Below are 20,202 nucleotides of genomic sequence, written 5' to 3' on the forward strand. Positions count from 1 at the left end.
TGTCTTCTCTCCTTTCAGTATCTATCATTGCCTGTGGTTTTCTCTTTGCAGAATCAAAAATAGTTTTATATGTGGCTTTCTGATTATCTTTAGTCAGACTTATTTTTCAGTAGATGCTTCTCCAGGAGTGATGGAAATATTATATTGATAAATATTATATTGATATTCAGCACTTCTGCCTGATGTTTATTAGGCTATCCATTTAAGTTTCAGGCTTCCCTGGTGGCTCAGACAGCAAAGAATCTGCCTGCAATGCAGGAGACCCAGGTTAGATTCCTGAGTCAGGAAGACCCCCTAGAGAAGGGAATGGCTATCCACTAAAGTATTCTTGCCTAGAGAATCCCAAGGACAGAGGACCCTGGTGGGGTACATAGTCCATGGGGTTGCAAAGAACTGAACACGACTGAGTGACTAATACTTTCTTTCATATTTAAGTTTCAGTTTGGGTATTATCTGTTTTCCACATAGAGCTGACACTGACAGAAAAACTGACTAATAATTAGTATTGCTTTCAATGGCCAAACAATGACTTCTCTCTAGAGCTGCATTATTAGAGGTCGTATTATAACCTTACATGTTTATAAACATGCACTCAAGTAACTGGTCAAATTTGTTCTGTTGCAGCATTAACAGTCTCAAGGTGTACTATATTTTGCTACTGTATTTTTCTTATAACCTATAGATGTATCTAATAGCAAAACAGCAGCTGAAGGAGGAGGGGGAATTTTAGAAGTACATAATCTTGAATACGAACTTCCCCAAAGCCCCATTCCTGGGTACTGCTGTTGACCCACTTCAAAAACAGCATTGATTTCTGATTAAAAATATACCATTAAAATCTATTCAGATGAATGGGCAAAGAAGATGTAGTACATATATTTTTTTTTCAATGAAATATTATTCAACCAAAAACATGTTGCCATTTGAGACAACATGAATGGACTTTGAAGGTATTATGCTAAGTAAAATAGGTCAGAATGATAAAGATAAATGCCGTATGATTTTACTCATGTAATCCACAGAAGGAAAACAAATGAACAAAACATATAAAACAAAAACAAACTTATACATGCAAAGATCTGATTAGTGGTTACCAGAGAGAAAGGGGTTAGGTTGTGGGTGAAATGGATGTAGGGGTTCAACTGTGTGGTCATGGATGTCAGCTAGACTTGTGATGGTGATCACTTTGTAGTGTATACATTGTCAAATTATGATGCTCTACACCTGAAACATGCAAAATTAATTTTTTTGATGAATAAATGGTGAAGGCATTACAGCTAATAAGATGGCAGTAGCTGACCAATATCTTTCAAAAATATATACAGAGATGTTTAAGTAAATACTCTGGATTTAGTCTCATAACTTTAATCCCCAATGAATAATAATGGCCATTATTTTTAGAGAATTTACTTGATATATTAGGATCTATGCTAAGTATTTTGTGTCTACCATCAGTTATGATTGGTAAGTTACTATAAGCAGGAATATATTCTACACACAAATCTTGGGCAGAGTCACACAGCTGATTGCTTTAGATTTGAACCCAGACAATCAGATGGAAGAATCTGGTTTTAAATCATTTCAGTACAGAGCTCTGTATATAATACATAGCTTTCATAGCCTCTTAATTCTTTTAACTGAAAAGTAATGATTCATTTTTCATATTAGTATCTTTCATCACTATGATAATCCCACTTACTAACTTAATTTTGTTTTGTCCTTACTATTCCTTTTATTTATGTAACAATTCATGGATATATTCTTATTGGAAAAGATTTAAACAATAGTTAAAAAAGATTAAGGCTCCTGCTCAATCAACTCTCCATTCCAAGTTCTCATCTGAAAGACAACGTATGTTAAAATTCTGTTCTATTATTTCAGTCTTCTTCTTTCTGTTCTTTCAGTCCTTTTGCTAAGAACCAAGGCAATGGCCCCCCACTCCAGTACTCTTGCCTGGAAAATCCATGGACAGAGGAGCCCGGTAGGCTGCAGTCCATGGGGTCACTAAGAGTCGAGCACGACTGAGTGACTTTACTTTTGCTTTTCACTTTCATGCATTGGAGAAGGAAATGGCAACCCATTCCAGTGTTCTTGCCTAGAGAATCCCAGTGAGGAGGAGCCTGGTGGGCTGCCATCTGTGGGATCGCACAGAGTCGGACGTGACTGAAGCGGCTTAGCAGCAGCAGCAGCAACACAAATATGCATAGAAATATTTTATGAAAACACAATTACATTATGCTTATCCTTCCAGTACTCTTAAATACCTAACACACATGCATATATATACATAGAAATATTATTTCCATATAATCATAATTATTCTATACCTGTTCTTCCATTATTATTTTTTAATAATTACATACCTTATACTTTTCTTATAAGTAAATATGGGTCTTCCACATTTTTTAGTTTTTGTCCAATATTTCATAGTTTATTTTTTTTAACTTGGTTTTATTTTTTTTAATTTTTATTTTTACTTTATTTTACTTTACAATACTGTATTGGTTTTGCCATACATTGACATGAATCCACCACGGGTGTACATGAGTTCCCAATCCTGAACCCCCCTCCCACCTCCCACCCCATATCATCTCTCTGGATCATCCTCGTGCACCAGCCCCAAGTATCCTGTATCCTGTATCGAACATAGACTGGCAATTCATTTCTTACATGATAGTATACATGTAGTTTAGATTACCACATTTATTGAATCCCTCACATACTCACAAATATATAGGATATCTTCACTTTTCTTTTGCTATTATAGACAATTCTGAGAGTGAGATCCTTATACATGTTACTACTATACACATATGTGAGTCTTTCTCTAAAATGGATTCCTAGAAATGGGATGAACTGCTCAGTCTAAGAACATATATGTGTGTGTGTGTATGTATAAACACATACACATATATATACACATATACATAATTTTAAAAATTTTGATAGCTACCACTCAATTGGTCTTACAAAAAATTTTTACCCTGTATACTCTAAACAACACTGTAATGAAAACACATAGTTTTCTGCATGCTTACAAACACTAAAATTTGTCAGTTTCAGCTTTGTGCTGTTTTTTTCTCTTTTGCTAATCTGGTGAGAAATTATTATTAATTGTTTTATTTTCCCTCTTTCTGAATACTAGGGAGAAAATTTCTGTTCATTGGTAAAATAGAAATGTTTTCTTTCTCTAACTTCATATCTTACTAGAGATGACCCAGACATAACATATTCAGGTAATACAGTGACTTCTTTTACATTTCATATTTTGGCAATGTTTAAGTATTAAAAGGTTTAAGTAAAAATATAGATTTACAGCTTCTCTTTTAAAAAAATCATAAGATCTAGCAACACTAATCCTATACTCCTTAGTGACACAATGCATTGATGCCAAGCAGTGGCTGATGGAGTGTGTCTTCTCCCAGCTGCCCTCAGGTGGCCTGTGTTTCTCAGCTACTTCTCAGAGACAATGACTTGGCTACCCTGAAGCAGCTATTCCTCAAGCATATAAAATTTTGACATAATTTGTTAAATTAAAAGTTAACATTCTCTTTGCTTTTGTTATTAACCTAATGAATCATCAAGCCTACTTCATTTGCAAAATATAAGTGGAAAGCAAGGTATTGTCAGATGTTTCCTTCCAAAAATATGTTTTTCTATAATTCAGATGCATCCTTTTGGGTTTTTTTTAGATGATACAAATTGTTTTAATGTGTAACTAAATAATATTTGAAAAACATTTCTATTTCTATGTGTAAAAAAAAGAATAGACTAATTCCAGATGCAACTGAATACATTTGAATTAGACATTTTCACTGAGTAAATATAATATTTTAAGCCTGACACTTATTTTAAAGTGAGATATCAAAAAATTATTTTATCTGATAGTTTAAATACTCATGGACTATTACATATTAAATTATCTTCCTAAATAATACCTTGAACAATTGCCTCATTAAACTGCAAAGTACCTCTCAACAATATGTTTTACTGAAGCCTTCACAACTTTGCTTACATTAGGCATGTGAAGGCACAGGAATTGCCTTTTATCTACCAACCAAAGTTGGCACTTGGAAGGGGATTCCCTCAATTGCAGGCAAGTATACTGCTCTATTTGCAAATGGTTCCTCTGTCTATATACGGATAGTGGTCTCCGTGCCTGGGAGCAGCTACTTGTAACCTAACCAAAAGGAAGACCTGGTCAGTGGAATCAAGGACAGGACCATTTCGTTCCATTGTTCTCTTTTTCCTATGATACTTACACTTTTACCATAATTTTTTTAAATTCTAAGCAATTGTATTTCAATGCAAGACTTGTGAGTTGACAGTTCCATGTGTATAGGTATCATTATCGCTACCTAGAATAATTATTCCAACTGCTTTTGAATTTATTGTTTATTAAATATTCATTAGCATCTTGGATGTGCTAGAGACCATACTAAGTGACAGTTATAAAAGGGTGAACAAAAACACTAGATTCCTGCCATCATGTGACTGTCTGAATAGATAAGAGGGAGAAACAATAAACAAATGTATCCTTACTGAATTAACTATCCAGCTCATCAATAAAGAAATTATTTCCAATAATGACAAGGTGCTATGAAGCAGGGCAAAGGGTCTGAGAAAGATAAGATGATGCAGAGAATGGGGAACAAACATAAACAAACATCTCAAAAATTATTTAAAATAACCCATCTCTGCAGAACCATCCCCAATTACATGTACCACCATTCCATTAACATATTAGGGAAGCATAATAGCAAGGGATGGGGAGAACATACCATCCAAAGAACAGCTGAAAGATATGGTGATATTTGGACTGAAAAATGAAATAATAAAAGGAGAAATATGACGCTTAGGTTTAGACATGTTGAAAGTTATCATGAAATAAAAAGAACAGAATAATGTTATGTTTCATATAGGAAGAACTAGGCTAGGATTGAGCAGCTAAGCGCATGCACACACAGGCTAGGAATAACAGGAAAAAAGTAAAATTAGTCTATGATTTATTGGATCATCACCTTGTACCCAGCACTAGATGATGTTTTGAAAATAACTAACTAATATTGTTGTGATTTATTGAGATTTTTTCTCTTTTTAAAATTAATTTATTTATTTTAATTGGAGGCTGATTACTTTCCAATATTGTAGTGGGTTTTGCCATACATTGACATGAATCAGCCATGGGTGTGCATGTGTACCCCATCCTGAACCCCCTCCCACCTCCCCCTCATCGCACCCCTCAGGGTTGTCCCAGTACACTGGCTCTGAGAGCCCTGTTTCATGCATAAAGCTTGGACTGGTGACCTATTTCACATATGGTGACATACATGTTTCAATGCTATTCTCTCCAATTATCCCACCCTCGCCTTCTCCCACAGAGTCCAAAGAGATTTTTCTTTTATTGCTCTTATCAGGGCACTGAGACCAATGAAGCTTTTTAAAAAAATGTTCAGATTCATACAGATAGTTAATGGTGAAGCTGGAATTTGGCCTTGGGTTTTCTCCATAGCAGCCTTCCCCAAAGGCTCAGTGGTAAAGAATCTGCCTGCAGTACAGAAGACACAGGAGATGAGGGCTCGATCCCTGAGTTGGGAAGATCTGCTGGAGATGGGAATGGCAACCCACTCCAGTACTCTTGTCTGGAGAATCCCATGGACAGAGGAGCCTGGTGGGCTGTAGTCCATGGGGTCACAAAGAGTTGGACACAACTGAAGCAACTAAGCAGCAGCTGCAGCTTGTTCATAGCAAATGTTCTTTCCTCCGCATCCTGATAGCTTTTGACTTTAGCTTAATAAAAAACATAACTTTTTAACATCTAAAACTTACTTCACTTGGTGAAGTAGTGGACTTCCTATAATAGGAGCTGTTACTGAAGAGGTCCCTTAAATGGGATTCTTATACTGTGTGGAGAGTAACTTCTAAGGTCTCCTATAATCCTAAGAGACTGCAGTTTTCACTAACTGAATTAGGAAGTCATCGTCTACAGCACCCTACCCAATTATTAGCACAGTTTACTTCACAGGATTAGCAAATCATCACCTATTAAAGATCTGAACACTGCAGGATTTGAAAGTCCACTCCATAAATGGGCAGCCCTGAAGTAGAATAAGAGTACTGTATTAGACACCAAAGGGAAGTGGGCTAGCCTCAAAGGAAAACTCCACCTAGTTCACAGCTTGACTAGGACCAGATTGCAAAACACCTTCCCAATTCTGGTATGGTTTTCATTTTCCAAAGTTGCAATTCCCTAGTGAAGTCAAATTTAGCATTTTAGGCTCAGCAAGGGTGAAAAAATCTTTTGTAATAACAGAGGGTTTTGTTTTGACTCACTTTGTTAATATCTCTCAAATATGACATAGACAGGACATTTCACATCGCTTTTATCAATCAGTCATGCCTAGTGTTTCCACAGTAGGTAAAATTCTCAAAAGCCACACATATTCAGTTGAGTTAGTGGTTCTTTCCAGTTGACAACACTTAACATATGCCCTTAAACCTTAGTTTTGTGTCTGAGTTTTCAATTCAAACTAAAATTAACATTAAATGTTCAGTGGAATTTCATAGTTTGGTTTTGTGCTGTTGTGTTGGATGGCAAAGTACCTCTTTTTATTGGCTTGAAATGTATATGCTCTTAACAACATCCAGTGACTAGTTCTGACATGTCGTTGGACTGGTTCAAAGCTGCTAAATTGCTTCAGTAGTGTCCAACTCTGTGTGACCCCATAGACGGCAGCCCACGAGGCTCCCCCATCCTTGGGATTCTTCAGGCAAGAACACTGGAGTGGGTTGCCATTTCCTTCTCCAATGCATGAAAGTGAAGAGTGAAAGTGAAGTCGCTCAGTCGTATCCGACTCTTAGCGACCCCATGGACTGCAGCCTACCAGGCTCCTCTGTCCATGGGATTTTCCAGGCAAGAATACTAGAGTGGGTTGCCATTGCCTAGCTTTAATTTTATTTACTTACTTTCTCTTTGGCAAGGTTAAATACTCTAGTTGCTGTAGTTTCTCATTATTACACTTGTAAGTCCTATCATAGCTTCAAACACACTGTTCCCTTCCTCGGCCTCTTAATTACATCTTCTGTGTAAGATGGGTGACACTGAGGTTGGGCCTCAGTTAACTAATGAGATTGGACTAAATCATGGCCCAGGGTAACTTGGTTTGCTAATTTCTTAAATTTAGTAGTGCTGGTTTAAAAACTCTAAGTGATGTAAAAGAGGGGAAATTAAGGTGATTTGCCATTCGTTCCACTTCAGTTTGGAAACCTGGCATTAAAGAGGCCAACTAGAATCTAAATTAACATTAATTTTACAATTAATGAGAAGACAGAATGGGGAGAAATCTTCAGAAAGACTATCAATGCATTTTTGTATTTTCTATCATTCTCCAAACTTTAATTTGTGAGGATATGTTTCATCACACTTTCAAATTAGCCTAGATTCTATAAATTTTTCTTTTTCATTAATTTTGCCTGTAAGGTATACAGCTGCCAAATATTTCATGTAACAATTTTATACCATCATTCATATAAAATAAAAATACTGGGTTTAGTATTTTCTAAACCCAGCACATGAACACATATACACACATGCACATACACACACACATATATAGTGATTTGGTAAAATGTATTTCTGCAAAGACTGTTAGCAAATATCATGCTGGCATTATTAAATATAATAAAGTGTTGTATTATTGCTAGTTATATATAAAACATTAAGCTACATATATGAAAAATAAAGTCATATTGCTGTCCTCAAATATGCAAATTATTTCACCCATAGAAGCAGTGTCAAAATAAGTAGTAGGAAGCTAGAAACAGCATTATTATCCATTTAATCATCAAGTATTTGTTGATTCTTTACTAAGTGCTCTTCTAGGTCATAGGAACATCAGTTCAGTTCAGTCACTCAGTCGTGTCCAGCTCTTTGCGACCCCATAGACTGCAGCACACCAGGCTTCCCTGTCCATCACCAACTCCCGGAGTCTACTCAAACTCATGTCCATCTAGTCATGAAAATTCCGTTTTCACAAGAGACCCACTGAATCAGAATCTCTCCAGAGGACTTTTATAGTTTGAAAACCTCTGTGCTACAATTTTAGATGTCCCAAAGTGGGTAAAGTTTATGACTAGAGATGCTGTTCCTTAGGGGATCTTTAATAGTGTAACACAGAAAGCATCAAGTCTCTCAGAATGATGACCCATTTTCAGGTCCTTCCTCTGGTGGGATAAGACTTTTTCTAACAATGGAGCTTTAAGGTATGCATGAAAGGAGGCTATGGTGATGTCCACCAGAAAAATCCTGTTCCAAGATGGGAGGGTAATTGTAACCACCAAGCAGGAAACTGCAACCGTTCATTTCAAAGTTTACATTAGAATCCCTAAGATCTGATAGTGTGAAATATGCCTTCATCCCATCTGGCAGTGGCAGTCAGTGCAGCTATACTGCCCAGTGGTCAAGAGAGCACTCTAGTTCTGTACCTATACAACTCTATATGAACAGAAGTAGACTGAAGAGAAGGTATTAGCTTGACTACTGTCGCTATTGCCATCTGGACTGGCACAATGTCTCAACCTAACATCCCTTCCAAAGGTAAAATAAATTATAGGTATAAAGGCAGTGAAGAAGGAGTAGTAAGTAGCTAATGGTAAAAGAAGGATTTAGTCAGTTTTACAGTGAGGAAAATCCAATATTGTCTTGCCTACTCAAGAGACCCATAGCAAGAGATGATAATGTTTCTTAGTTTAGCTATGCCATGTGTCTGGAAGAATGAAGCTATTCCTGCTTTTGGAAACTTGTTTTTGGAAATTTACAAGACTGATAGAAGCCTGAGAAAACCTCAGTAGTTTCACTCTGGGAGGTGCTTTTGCTCATATGTTATGATAGACTGTATTATTTATTAATGAATATAGTAACATTTTTGACTGTTTTCTTCAGATTGTGTCTACTACCATAAAGTCACATGTTTTAACACTAGTACTGTTGGTGGGATTATAATATGATACTGATGGTCAAATATACTGGGAAACTAAGTTAGAACTTCATCAGGATATAATACTGTTAGAAAATGGCTGGTCAATAAAGAACTACATTTAGTTAACCATCAGCTAAACAGTTCTACAGAAATTTATCACAAGATTAAGAACAGCAGTAGATCAAAAGACAAAAATATGAAAATGAATGTGATGGTTTCATAATATGAATTCATTTCTTTTTTTCTTAAAATCTATTCCTGCCTCTAGGCTTTCCTGGTGGCTCAGACAGTAAAGAATCTGCCTGCAATGCAGTAGACCTGCTTTCAATCCCTGTGTTGGGAAGATCCCCTGGAGGAAGGCTTGGCAACCCACTCTTGTATTCTTGCCCAGAGAATCCCAGTGGACAGAGGTACCTGGCGGGTTACAGTCCATGGGGTTACAAAGAGCTGGACATGACTGAGCGACAAAGCACGCATTCCTACCTTTACTGTGTCTCTTCCAAAAGTTGGGCATATTTATAACGATACTATTGCCATGTCTGTTGTAAATGTTACATTACATGGAGATTCTCAACCAAACTTGATTATTTTGCTCTAGGAGAGCCTTGGCCAAAGGCCAGTTGTGGCCTACATAGTAAAGAGGTCCTGCCCCTGGAGAGATCTCAACTTTGCCTTCAGTTTCTACCAAACAATCTATGTGATACCTGGTAGAAGCATCCTTGTTGAGTGTGGGGACTGGTGACCCTGGTCTTAGGGTGAGACCAGCCACACTGAACTGTCCTAGGAAACAAGCTGGACATACCAAGCAGACCAGCAGTATAACTTAGGGTGAGGACTTTGAATCATACAGCATGAGTCAGCCTGGAGAATGAGAGCTACTATCTGGGAAGGCGGTTAATTCATTGTTCCTACAGAATGAAGTCCTAATACAAATTTTGAACATCCAAACTTGGCTGAACTTTCCTGATTGGCAATACCTCATGGATATTGTCACACATCAATGTTGAAAAAGTAATACATCCTGACTCCTTGGAGAGAGGACAATGTAAGCTTCATATTTGGGAACTTACTGGGATCTGCTCTATGCATCACATCCTTTGGCTGATTTTAATCCCATCAGTCCATATCCTTTTCCTGTGATAAATTACAATTGTGAGTGTAATAGTTTTCAATGAATTCTGTGAGTACTTTTAGTGAATTATTAAATCTGAGAGTAGTTTTGGGAACCCCTGATCTTGTAATTGGTGTCAGAAATGAGGGTGGTATTAGAGATGACGCCTTCCAAATGTATCAGTTCAGTTCAGTTCAGTTACTCAGTTGTGTCTGACTCTTTGCGACCCCATGACTCACAGCACACCAGGCCTTCCTGTCCATCACCAACTCCCGCAGTTCACTCAGACTCACGTCCATCGAGTCAGTGATGCCATCCAGCCAACTCATCCTCTGTCGTCCCCTTCTCCTCCTGCCCACAATCCCTCCCAGCATCAGCGTCTTTTCCAATGAGTCAACTCTTCGCATGAGGTGGCCAAAGTACTGGAGCTTCAGCTTTAGCATCATTCCTTCCAAAGAAATCCCAGGGCTGATCTCCTTCAGAATGGACTGGTTGGATCTCCTTGCAGTCCAAGGGACTCTCAAGAGTCTTCTCCAACACCACAGTTCAAAAGCATCACTTCTTCAGCTCTCAGCCTTCTTCACAGTCCAACTCTCACATCCATACATGACCACAGGAAAAATCATAGCCTTGACTTAGACAGACCTTAGTTGGCAAAGTAATGTCTCTGCTTTTCAATATGCTATCTAGATTGGTCATAACTTTCCTTCCAAGGAGTAAGCGTCTTTTAATTTCATGGCTGCAGTCACTATCTGCAGTGATTTTGGAGCCCCAAAAAATAAAGTCTGATACTGTTTCCACTGTTTCCCATGAAGTGATGGGACCGGATGCCATGATCTTCGTTTTCTGAATGTTGAGCTTTAAGCCAACGTTTCCACTCTCCACTTTCACTTTCATCAAGAGGCTTTTTAGTTCCTCTTCACTTTCTGCCATAAGGGTGGTGTCATCTGCATATCTGAGGTTGTTGATATTTCTCCCAGCAATCTTGATTCCAGCTTGTGTTTCTTCCAGTCCAGCATTTCTCATGATGTACTCTGCATATAAGTTAAATAAGCAGGGTGACAATATCCAGCCTTGACGTACTCCTTTTATTTCATGCAAAGATGGGCTCGATAAAGGACAGAAATGGTATGGACCTAACAGAAGCAGAAGATATTAAGAAAAGGTGGCAAGAATACACAGAAGAACTGTACAAAAAAGAGCTTCATGACCCAGATAATCACAATGGTGTGATCACTCATCTAGAGCCAGACATCCTGGAATGTGAAGTCTACGAACAACGCTAGTGGAGGTGATGAAATTCCAGTTGAGCTATTTCAAATACTGAAAGATGATGCTGTGAAAGTGCTGCACTCAATATGCCAGCAAATTTGGAAAACTCAGCAGTGGCCACAGGACTGGAAAAGGGCAGTTTTCATTCCAATCCCAAAGAAAGGCAATGCCAAAGAATGCTCAAACTACTGCACAATTGCACTCATCTCATATGCTAGTAAAGTAATGCTCAAAATTCTCCAAGCCAGGCTTCAGCAATATGTGAACCATGAACTTGCTCATGTTCAAGCTGGTTTTAGAGACGGCAGAGGAACCAGAGATCAAAATGCCAACATCCACTGGATCATGGAAAAAGCAAGAGAGTTCCAGAAAAACATCTATTTCTGCTTTATTGACTATGCCAATGCCTTTGACTGTGTGGATCACAATAAACTGTGGAAAATTCTGAAAGAGATGGGAATACCAGACCACCTGACCTGCCTCTTGAGAAATCTGTATGCAAGTCAGGAAGCATCAGTTAGAACTGGACATGGAACAACAGACTGGTTTCAAATAGGAAAAGAAGTACGTCAAGGCTGTATATTGTCCAAATGTATAGTTGGTCCTAATTCCTTGAAATTTTTATTTTTTGTTGTTGATTTTGAATTTCTATATTTTTAAATATGTGAGATTCCCATTCTACATTTTGGGACCTGTGGTTTTGAGCATTTAGTTTCATATATATATATAAAAACTCCAAGTGAAAGAATCCATCTAGGCATTTATAGAGAGGTATCTTGATTGTGTAGAGCTTACATCTTAAAAAAATACTATAAAAATTGAGTTGTCCTAGAACAAGTAGGGCTGAGAAACAGCTTGTCTGGGTATATTCTATACCACTAGGACAAAGAATAAAGAGCTGGGAGGCTGGGGGACATGCAGCTATTACACTTGAGGAATGCCACTGGGAGCTTTCCTGGGTTATCATGACGTGTGTGTGTGTGTGTGTGTGTGTGTGTGTGTATTCAAATGCCAGCTGTACACAAGAGGATCAGTTGTCTATCCTAAGACCTGATTTTCATGAGTAGCTACAGTGTATAACTGCAGTGAGAGCAATTCTTGGCAAGACTTAGGCAGGTCACTAAGCCTTCCTTGACTTAGTTAACTGGGATAGTGTCTACCTTGCCAACTTTAACAATGTTATTGTAAGGCTCAAAGGACATGATGTTAAGCCAGTTTATAAACTGTAAAGTCCCATACAAAAGTAAGTTATTAATATTCTGTCTTTGACAATGTGTCTCTCATTTGCTTTTCTCACAGGAACCCTAAAACTGCCTCAGCCACATGCATTGGAGAAAATGTGTATTGTTCAGTTTCATTTGTTTACACTTCTCAGTGGGATTTGATCTGAAGGAAATCAAAAGCAAATTTGATTTTGTTGCTTTAAAATATTAAAAACATTTCCTAAAAATAGAATGGAAAAAATGTGGCATGCGATTAGTACTTATATAGTTTTCTTTTTAAGTCTAAATCCCTTTCTTCTAGTACATGACTTCAATGCTTGTGGCTTTTGTCTGTAGTAAAGCCTTATTTAACAGATCTTATCCCGTGACTATGTTCCAAATATTGTATTAGATGACCTAATTCATTTATTGGATTCCCTGGAGGCGTGGTAAGGAATCTGCCTCCCAAACTGCAGGAGACACAGCTTCAACCCCTGGGTTGGGAAGATTGCTTCAAAAAGGAAATGACAACCAATTCTGGTATTCTTGGCTAGGAAATCCTATGGACAGAGGAGCCTGGTGGATATAGTCCATGGGGTCGCAATGAGTTGGACACAACTTAGCAACTAAACAACAATTCATTTATTAAAATACATCTATTAAATACATATTATTAGGTTCTGTCCATATACAATACACTTTCTTTGAGGCCTCTTGTGAAAGAAAAGACTTGGTTCCTACTCTCAAGGAGTTTAAAATCTAATGAAGAGAACACTATTCAGAAAAATACCTGGAGGTATTTTTCTTAACAAGATATAGACAAAGTGCAGTGAGAGCTTAGAGGGAACAAATAAAACTTCCCCCAGATTATCAAAGAGAGAGTCACAGGCTAGGCAGAGGAGACGCTGTGGGCCTGACAAATTCTGGACACCTGAAGGCTGTGATTTTGAAAAAAGAGAGCCTCAAGGGAAATTAAGGAGAAGGGACAAGAGTAGACGGCAGGCACAGTGGTTTTTTGTGCTAAGCCAAGGATTTTAGATTTCATTCTGGATCTAAGCAGAGCTGTTGAAGAATTTTGAACATGATAGTGATTCATTCCCAACCTCTTTGGGTTTTAAAATGCATAATGTGAATCAACATTTGTCTTACCTTTGAGATCATATTTCATTTCAATCAAAGAAGTATATGTTCACTAATAATCAGGGAAAAGCAAATCAAAATGACAGTGAGATACTACTCACACCTGTCAGAATGGCTATCATGGAAAAGGCAGCACATAACAAATGCTGGCAAGGATGTGGAGAAAAGGGAATCTTTGTGCACTATTAGCAGGAATATAAATTAATACAGTTGCTATGGAAAACAGTATGGTAGTCCTTCGGAAAAAAAAAAAAGAACTGCCATGAGATCAATAATTCCACTTCTGGGTATTTACCTGAAATAAACAAAAACACTAATTCATGAAGAAATTAGCACCTCTATGCTCACTGCAGCATATTCACAATAGGCAAGCAGTGGAGGCAGCCTAAGTAGGCACCAATGATGAACTGATAAAGAATTTTGTGTGTGCTCAGTTGCTCAGTCATGTCCAGTTCTTTGCAACCCCACGGAATGTAGCCTGCCAGTCTCCTCTGTCCATGGAATTTTCTAAGCAAGGATACTGGAGTGGTTTGCCATTTCCTTCTCCAGAGTATCTTCTTAACCTAAGGGTCAAACCTGCATCTCTTGTGTCTCCTATATTGGCGGGCAGAGTCTTTACCGCTCTGCCACCTGGGAAGTCCAAAGAATATTACTCAGCCATAAAAGAGAGAATGAAATCTTCCTGTTTCTGATAACATGGAGGGACCTAGATAGTATTATGCAAGACAGAGGAAGACAGATATCATATCATTCCACTTATGTGAAATCAAAAAACAAAACAAGTGGGCAAACATAACAAAAGACAGATACAGAGAAGAGCTTAGTGGTTGCCAGTTGGGAAGGGAGTTGGCAGTGGAAGAGTGGGTGAAATGGATGAATGGGATGAAAAGGTATACATTTCCAGTTATAAAACAAGTAAGCCATGAGGATCTAATATGCAGCATGGTGACTATAGTTGATAATACTGTACTGTGTGTTTGAATGGGCTTCGCTGGTGGCTCAGACAATAAAGAACCCGCCTGCAATGAGGGAGACCTGGGTTCAATCCCTGGGTTGGGAAGATCCCCTGGAGGAGGGCATGACAACCCACCCCAGTATTCTTGCCTAGAGACTCCCCATGGACAGAGGAGCCTGGCGAGTTACAGTCCATGGTGTTGCAAAGAGTCTAGGACACGACTGAGCGACTAAGCACAGTGTATTTGAAAGTTGTTAACAGTGACTCTTAAATGTTCTTAACACAAAAAAGGAATGATAATTACGTAAAGTGATGGAGGTGCTAACTAATCCTATTGTGTAAGAATTGGTAATATGTAAGTGTATCAAATCAACATTGTACACCTTAAACTTTTTTATAATGTCATATGTCAATTATATTTAAATGAAGTTGGGAAAATAATTTACCTTAAAAATTCTTGTGGATTTGACATTCTATACCTTAGGATAATTAGCAGTTATTTCCATTGTTTACCAGACAGTTTCCAGGGAAATGCACTGTTTCTCTTATGCCTTAAGACAACCCATCTGCCACCCCAAAACACATACACAGACACACACACACGCAGAGACTGACTTCTGCCTGAGTCCCTTGTTGTTCAGTTTGCATAGCATAGACCTGCTCCCTGGGTAAGCACTTGGCCTAAAGCGCTCCTCCAAGCTGGCTTTGTCCTCTTGTTACTCTGACCATAGTAAGGCTTTTCTCATCTGTCCGTTAGCTCTCTTTTATAATTGTATCATCACACTTCATTTCTTTGTATTCACGCTCTGGCCACTGATCACCATCTGTAAGAAAAGAACCTCCTTTTCCCATTATGATACAAACAGTTCGGTCCCTTTATTCTTTTTTTTTTTTCTTTCAGCATATACTCTTACTCCCCCTCACCCTTTTTCTCATTCTTATTGTCTATTCTATTATCACAATTCCTTTTTGCTTGACAGCACCTCATAAAATTCACTGGGGTTAAATCCTTTGATGATGATTCCTCAAGTGCTTTCTCTATTCAAATTGTATGACATTTTTGTTTTAGGTTTGTTTTACATTTTCACTGGATTCAAAGTCTAGTGAACTTTTCACGTTGCTTTTAGGGTACTTTGTGTTTTCCCTGCCCATTTCAATTGCTTGATATTGAACCAATCTTCTTCAGTTAAACCTTTCTAAATCTATCTGGCATGAGCTTTGGGGGAAGAGAAGTGAGCATTGCTAGATGTTAGATCATTAGAAACTGCTTGCTACTTATGGCAATTATGATAAAGTGAGAGACATATTCCACATTTAAATTTTATGCTTTCTTGGGTTTCCTAAATTCTATTTTATACAACAAAAATAAAGAGTTCTCTTAATATTATCAAGGTTTCCATTGATTTGGCTTCGTAGGGTGTTTGGTTGGTTGGTCGTTTGTTCTTCATTAATTTTAAAAGTCTGAATAATAAATCCATAGAACTGGATTTATTTTTTTAATGTGACCTAGGACAAATTACTTCTCTGAGCCTTAATTTTCTCATCTGGAAATGGCAAATAAGATCTATTTCATGGATATTTGGAGAGGTCTAAATCAAAGGCAGTGTATGAAGCACCAGGCTTATTCTTTGGAATATGTTGTGTTCGATAATTATTAGTTTCTTTCTGTTTTCTTTTTCAATGAGATTGTTATTTGTTAATATAAAACATTTAGATTTTAAGAATGTACTTTTATTGCTAACTTCAAATTACTTTCATAGATAGCTTTATGATTATGCCAATAATATCTTTTAAAATGACTACCTGGAGAAAAACATAGGATTTTAAAATTAATTTTGAATCTATTAGTTTTTTTTTAACACATAAGCTATCAAAGACCCAGATGTGCACCATATGAGTTGATGAAAAAGTATGTAGGAAGTTTTGATAAAAGCTTTTCTTTTTTGTCTTATCAAATCTTAAATTCAAGGTTACTCTTATACAGCTGATATATATTAAATAGAATATATTTATTTAAATAAAAATGGTTGGTTTAAATATGGAAAAGTTGCACAGAGAATTGAAATATTTCCTCCTAGGAAATGGTAAAGTTGGAATGGTATCCTGATATTTCTAGTGCATCTCTTCAGTATGAACAGAATATCACAATTAGAGAAAAAATATTTTGGTGATTTTATGTTGTCCCAAATGTAGACTATTGTTTATCAGTAGTCTCTTTTAAAACAAATAAATAAAAACTCTACAGTATATATCCATATGACTGCCATTGGAAGAATTGTATATCTTTAAAAATATTGGACATAAGTTTCCCTCACCTGAGGAAAAAATTAATAAATTAGTAAAAAGAGATCAAGGGACGGTAATATTGCAGACATTGTTAGATTCATATCTATCAGTCATTTCCTATCTTTCTGCTAACAGAATCCTAATTTGTGTGGCTTGGCAATGAACTCCATCCCAAGTGATGAAATATGGTTGTTTCAGGGAAGGCCATCTTTAGAATTTTGCCTCCTTTCCCAGATGTTCTTGAGCCAGTGGTGGCACCGTTCAGAGCGATGAGGCATGAGGGGTAGTCTTCTGGGGAGCTTTGGCAAGTTTTCCTTTCTTGTAAAAAGGCACAGAAGAGGAACATGCCCTGTTCCTCTCTTGTGAACAGAAACTTAGACCTAGAGTTTCTGCAGTTAGCTTCCAAGCATAAGGGGAAGAATCAAGACACCAAGGATGCTAGAACAAAAAATTAAAATTATCGAATCATTTGTAACATGTTTAAGCTGCTAAACCAACCCTGAAAATAAGCATTTTCAGATATTTTTAAGGGACAATAAATGTCCATATGTTGATTAGCTGTGCTATTGCTTAGAAGTTCCTCAAGAAATTTCTCAACAACTTGAGAGTCCCAGAGCCCTTTCTCCTTCTTGAGGGCCCTGGACCCCTTCCTTCTTAAGGAATTACTAAATAAATAAAGTCTTTGTTTTGTTTGGAGGTTTGTTACTATAACTGTTTCTGTTACTGGTGTTTGTTTTGCTTTATTTTTTACAATGTACTGTAAGCACAACTGACTGAAAAATTCAGGTAGCTCTGACAGCTAAAAATTGGAAGGAACCCAAATAGTCATCAACAAGTGCATGAGTAAGAAATTGTATATCGCTTCAATAAAATACCACTCATCTAGGAAAGGTAATGAACTATTGACACATACTGCATGGATTAACCTCAAAATCATTTTTCTAGTGAAAGAAATGAGACACAAAGAGCTATATGAGTCAGTTCATATGACCTTCTAGAACAAGAAACACTAACCTAATTAACCTCTTACCTGTTTAGGCATGAAGAAATAGGTATAACTGTGTTTAGTAAAGGAATGAGTTTTTTTTTTTTTTTTTCTTAAATACTGTCCAGGAACATAAACAAATAGACTATTCCCGTGCTGTGATTTTATTACAATCCATTGTCTTCCCTTTTAATTCTTGGCTTTCTCTGTTGGTTCTTTTTTTTTTTTAATTTAATTTAATTTAATTTTTTTTTAAATTTTAAAATCTTTAATTCTTACATGCGTTCCCAAACATGAACCCCCCTCCCACCTCCCTCCCCACAACATCTCTCTGGGTCATCCCCATGCACCAGCCCCAAGCAAGCTGCACCCTACGTCAGACATGGACTGGCGATTCAATTCTTACATGACAGTATACATGTTAGAATTCCCATTCTCCCAAATCATCCCACCCTCTCCCTCTCCCTCTCCCTCTGAGTCCAAAAGTCTGGTATACACATCTGTGTCTTTTTTCCTGTCTTGCATACAGGGTCGTCATTGCCATCTTCCTAAATTCCATATATATGTGTTAGTATACTGTATTGGTGTTTTTCTTTCTGGCTTACTTCACTCTGTATAATTGGCTCCAGTTTCACCCATCTCATTACTTTTTAAAAACTTTTCGTTTTGAAACAATTATATAGTTACAGGAAGATATTAATATATTACAAAGAGGTTCTGTGTACTCTTCACCCAATTCCCTGCAAAGGTTACAATCTTACATAACTATTGCCATTGTTGTTGTTGTTTAGCGGCTAAATCCTGTCTGACTCTTTTGCCGCCCCGTGGCATATCTGTCCGTGGGATTTCCCAGGAAAGAATAGTGGAGTGGGTTGCCATTTCCTTCTCTAGAGAATCTTCCTGACCCAGGGATTGAACCTGCATCTCCTGCACTGGCAGGCAGACTCTGTACCAGTGAGCCGCCAGGTACAGGTTAACATTAAAATCAGGAAGCTGACATTGGTGCAGTGCTTGTGTAAAGTTCTATGACATTGTGTCGCATATGTATTTCTGTAACCACCAAAGCAACCAAGATACAGAATTATTCCACCACAGTGGTCTCTCATGCTACCCCTTTATAGTCACCACCGTTCCCCTCACACCATAGCCCCTTACCCCTGTAAACTACTTATCTGCTTCCCATTTCTATAATCTGGTATTCTGAGAGTGTTACAAAACAGAATAATACACTATGTGACCTTTTGAGATTGACTTTTTTCACTCAGCAAAATGTCCTTGATCTATCCAAGTTATTGTGTGTGTCAATAGTTCTGCCTCTTTATTCCATGTATTCTGTGGTATTGACATAACAGTTTGTTTAATCATTCTAGTAGTGATGGATATTTTGGTTGCTTCAAGTTTGGAGATATTACAAATAAAACTGCTGTAAAGATTCTTGAACAGGTTTTTGGTGGACCTATATTTTCATTTCTCTGGGATAAATGCCCAGTAGTGTAATTGCTGGATTCTATGACAAGTTTGTGTTTACTTTTTTAAGAAACTGTTTACTAGGGTGGAATTTTGCATTTTTACCAGCAATGTATGTGAAATCCAGTTTCTTCACAGCCTTGCCAGCATTGCCACTATTTAAATATATATATATATGTATATATATAAAATCAGTCCTAATAGGTATGCAATAGCTAGTGATGTTAAACATCATTTCATGTGACTATTTGTTATTTGTATATCCTCTCTGATAAATTGTCTCCTCCTGTCTTTTGTCGGTTTTCTAACTGAATTTTTCCTTGATCACTTCTTTCCTTTTTTTCTCCTTCTTTCCTTTTCTTCTTTCTTTCCTTTCTTCCTTCAAGTTTTGAGTATAGTTTATATGCTCTAGATACAAATCTCTTTTCAGATTTGTGTTGCCAATAGTTCCTCCCAGTTTATAGCTTGTCTTTGCATGCCTCTCTAATAGTTTTTTGAAGAACAAAGGTTTTCTTTGTTTTGAAGTAGTCTAATGTACATATTTATTTTTAGTGTAATAAGCTATAATTTGGGTTTATGTGGATGCTTCTGTCTAAGAAATAGCTCTCTTCCATCTTTCTAGTTATTCTTCAAATGTCTACCTAGAAAATAGATATATTTTTATACCTGTCTCCTCGAGTAATGAAAATAAAAACAAAAATAGACACATGGGCCCTAATTATATGTAAAAGCTTTTGCATAGCAAAGGAAGCTATAAACAAAACCAAAAGACAATCTGCAAAATGGGAAAAGAAAGTATTTGCAAT

The sequence above is a fragment of the Capra hircus genome, chromosome 4 (assembly GCF_001704415.2).
Source record: "Capra hircus breed San Clemente chromosome 4, ASM170441v1, whole genome shotgun sequence".
Classification (NCBI taxonomy): Eukaryota; Metazoa; Chordata; class Mammalia; order Artiodactyla; family Bovidae; genus Capra; species Capra hircus.